Consider the following 4,603-nt stretch of genomic DNA (forward strand, 5'->3'; position numbering starts at 1 on the left):
CAGTTTTTGAATGACTAGCTCATTTGTGTGCATGAAGGGCAGGGGTAATTTTACTCCACAAGGGACCCCTGTCTATCCCCACTGGAGACACAGCGGCCCTATAAAAAGAGCAAAACTAAAGAGGGAGTCATTCACACTGATACTTAAGGATGAAGGTGGCATGGTACATTACCCCTTCCTCCCTCTCACTCGGTTCGGTTCACAAACTTTATTCCGCTAGTTGAAACAGCCATAAAAGTGCATTAGCATAAAATAGTTCCAATTAAAATTACATCTCAATAAAATTCATCCATTTTATATCTAGTAGATACAATTAATACAAAAGACAGTTTAAAGTCAAGGGCTAGCTAATTAAAAATGGTTTGTCCTCATAAGGATGGCTTTCAAAATAAAAAAGGTCTACATTGTAACACTCAAAGGGTTTGCATAGTGCAATCAAGTATTTCATAGCAGCTTTATATGATATAATGTTATGTCTAACGATGATAGGTTTTAGATTAAAAAAACTCCTAACATTCTGATAAAATGTACAATTAATAAAAAATAGTTTGTGCTTTGCTTACTTCATCCATCACATGGACATGGGATCTGAACAGAAGGACAAGACTTTGTAATTGGAAAAGCCACTAAATGATGCACAATGCCACATCGCAACCTTACCACAACAAAACGGTGTTGCAGACTTGTTGCAACAGATGGATAGTTGTGACCACCCTCCTCTAGCTCATATGACATGTAAAAAATGACTGAGGATTTTGTATTGTTAGCGGTCAATCGCTGTCCAGATCAATACTGAAAAAAAGTAACTTTGATCATCCTCTTAGTTAATGATAGCACCTGTACAGGGTCTGACCATATGGGCAAATTAAACGACATACTAAATTAAGAGTTAATATACGATAACCATGGGATACTCAAAGCCTTATCCAAAGCTAAACAATCTAAAATAATAGATCTGGTAAAAAGAATAGCCTCATTTGCCCATAGTGATAGCCATAATAGCAAAGGTCTTACCAAAAGTATATCTTCTAGGTACTGCAGACCGACCTACTGATGAACAATCATAGTTGAGACAGAAGTAGGTCAACAAAATAGCAGTTTTAAGAAAGTTTTTTCCTCCATTTGTAAGGCAGTACAATTGGCATAGCCCAGAGACCAGCCCCATATGTGGCAGTGGACACCTGCCACATAGTGCGGCCCCTATGCCTGCAATCCCAATTTCCCACATATAACATTCCCTCCCCCTCCATACTTCCTGTTCCTTTTTTGTGCTACAGTCACTTTGGGCAGGTGTGGGGCACGTGCTCCGGCGACAAGTGTGTGGCTCCTTCTTTGCCAGGCGGTGCCAGCAGGGTTGTGAGGCCTGTGGACCTTTTCGGCATGCTGGATCATTGGGCCTGGGGTGTGTCCATAATGTGAGGTGTGGTTGTTATGAGGGCGATTCCTGCAGTGACAGCGGAAGCTGGCAAAGAGTACAGTGAGTGAGGTGGGAGGTGTCTGACTGCGGTGTGGCAGTTTTAAGCCTCCTCTCTTCAGCTTTTTTTGTGCCCCGGGGCTGAGGTCTGCTGTGCTTGTCTCCGACCAGCTGAGGGGCATGTCTTGGTTGCTGGGGAGACATAGGCTTCTCTGCAACCGAGGGCAGGTTGTAATGCTGGTACTAAGTGGTCATTGTTATGCCGTTAGAATCAGAATGTCAAACGGCTCATCAATTGGGGGTAGCCTTGACAGTGCGCGGAATGCCATCAAGCCATGCGCACTATCTCCAACTCGCCACTGGGAAAAGAAAATAACGATGGCCAGTCTATCACAGCATCACTATCCAACGCCTCACACATCCCCCAATTGACGAGCCGTTTGACATTCCGATTGTAACTGCATAACGATTGACAGGGGGCCGACCTTACTATTGAGATGTTATCTTATACCCTCGCGTGAACATACCCAGAAAACGGTTCATGGCGGACAATAATTTAATGTACAGTAATCCCAGGCCTGTCACAAAGGAGGACTTAATCCAGTATCAGTCAAAAAACACCCAGCTATGTGCGCACTAATGGGAGCACAGTTGCTTCCTCGTCCCCAGGGTATTCCTGTCCTGAAGAGACCCTCATATTCCAAGTAGGGTTGAAACGTCATTGACAACACCTAAGGATAGTCTATTAAAGCACCAAAGAACAATCGGGTGCTTCCACTGTGGAATTGAAATTAAAATACATAGATATCCTTGTACATAAGAATAACCCTTTTTCGATTTTAAGTCAATATATGTCTTTTTAAAATATACATTTGGTTATGGTCACTTCACTGAGATCGCATTTTTCACTTATTATTTTTTGGAGTTGTGCCAATATTTTATTCAGAAATCACAGACGGGGAATAACCAGAATGTAAGTCACAAAATATTAGAACATCAGAACAAGCGCCAAGTCCAGCCTCCCTCTCCTGCGGAGGCTCTTGTGATGGACCCTAATGCTCAGTAACCAGTCCCTGATCATAGAGTGCAGGTGGCGATCCAAGACCAGAGGATTCTGGGTACCCAGTGCCATTAGGGCAGCTGGGTGTGGCTGGCGCTACTTCTTGCCAGAGGCCTTGATTGCGGACTTGGTGACTTTGCCAGGACTGGCAGCCTTCTTCTCAACCGCCTTGATAACTCCGACAGCTACTGTCTGCCTCATGTCGCGGACAGCAAAATGACCAAGAGGAGGGTAGTTGGAGAAGCTCTCCACACACATGGGTTTGCCTGGAATCATGTTCACGATGGCTGCATCTCCAGACTTGAGTGCTTTGGGGCTATCTTCAAGCTTCATGCCAGATCGTCTGTCCATTTTTTCCTTCAGCTCAGCAAATTTGCAGGCAATGTGAGCGGTGTGGCAATCCAACACAGAAGTGTATCCCTGGCTGATCTGGCCAGGGTGATTCAGAATATTGACCTGGGCTGTGAAGCTCCCAGCCTCCATCAGGGGATCGTTTTTGCTGTTACCAGCTACATTCCCTCTTCGGATATCTTTCACAGACACGTTCTTCACGTTGAAGTCAACGTTGTCACCTGGGAGAGCCTCCACCAGCACTTCGTGGTGCATCTCCACAGACTTAACTTCAGTGGTTCCGTTACTGGGGGCAAATGTCACCACCATGTCAGCCTTAATGATACCGGTTTCCACATGGCCCACTGGGACTGTGCCAATACCTCCTATCTTGTAGACGTCCTGCAGGGGCAGATGCAGGGGCTTGTCGTGGGACGGGTAGGCGGGATGATTGAGTCTAGGGCTTCGAGCAGGGTGACCCCACTGGCGGATTCCTCCTTACGGTCAACCTTCCAGCCCTTAAACCAGGCCATGTTGGTGCTGGGCTCAAGCATGTTGTCCCCATGCCAGCCGGAGATTGGCACAAATGCCACTGTGGCTGGGTTGTGACCGATTTTCTTGATGTAGGTGCTGACTTCCTTGGTGATTTCTTCGAAACGCTTCTGGCTGTAGGGGGGTTCGGTAGAATCCATCTTGTTCACACCAATGATCAGCTGCTTCATCCCCATGGTGTAGGCCAGCAGGGCGTACTCATGGGTCTGTTCGTTCTTAGAAATACCAGCTTCAAACTCACCCACGCCGCCAGCTACAATCAGCACCGCACAGTCAGCCTGCGAGGTGCCGGTGATCATGTTCTTGATGAAATCCCTGTGCCTGGGGGCATCGATGATGGTGATGTAATACTTGGCAGTCTCGAACTTCCAGAGGGAGATGTCGATGGTGAATACACGTTCCCTCTCCGCCTTGAGCTTCTCCAACACCCAGGGGTACTTGAAAGATCCTTTGCCCAGCTCAGCTGCCTCCTTCTCAAACTTTTTCATGGTTCTCTTATCGATGCCCCCACACTTGTAGATGAGGTGCCCGGTGGTGATGGACTTGCCGGAGTCCACATGGCCGATAACCACGATGTTAATGTGGATCTTTTCCTTTCCCATTGCGGCAGAGTACTGTGCTGGTGTCTCCCGGATCGGGATGCGCTGCTCTCAGGTCTGGAGGCGCCGCGGGCAGATGTGCAGAGCCACTGTGTTTATTTTTGCATCATAATTACAATAAACACGTGTCATAGGATGAACTAATGAATAAATGTATTACAAAGTTCGGCTGAATTGAGTATAATTGAATGCATCCAGTTGGCTACTTTTTCAAAAAAACAATTGTATTGTGTTACTGCAATCTATTTATGGCAGATATATTCTGCCTTATCGTTATTCTTTTCCCTCCTCTGACTAAACCAACAGAAAATAAGAATGCGTGATGAAAAAAGATTATTTTCTAAAATTAGTTCCATGCAAACATTTGTTGCTACCTATAAGTTCACACCCAGTTCGCATGGACGTATGGATCGCTCTTGTTTTTATGAAATGTCGGAGACTTCATGGTGGTTATCATTCTTCAGTAAGCGTGTCCAAACATTCCTGTTCATCCCAGTTATCATATGTTTCTGGGGGTCACGGTGGGGTCCCACAGTTCCGAATCCAGGTTCTTTCATTCGATCTGATGTCCGCTCCCCGAGTGTTTACCAAAGATTTGGCTGTTCTGCTCTGTTCGCTCAGTCGGAGGTCCACGGTGCCTGCATCCAG

General features: G+C 46.1%; 1 pseudogene; it reads right to left on the bottom strand.

Annotated features, from left to right (window-relative positions):
• Positions 1-2,335: 2,335 nt before the first annotated feature.
• LOC146785906 (elongation factor 1-alpha, oocyte form pseudogene) lies at positions 2,336-4,025 on the bottom strand (annotated as a pseudogene).
• Between the last annotated feature and the right edge of the window lie 578 nt (positions 4,026-4,603).

The sequence above is a fragment of the Triturus cristatus genome, chromosome 11, assembly GCF_964204655.1.
Source record: "Triturus cristatus chromosome 11, aTriCri1.1, whole genome shotgun sequence".
Lineage (NCBI taxonomy): Eukaryota > Metazoa > Chordata > Amphibia > Caudata > Salamandridae > Triturus > Triturus cristatus.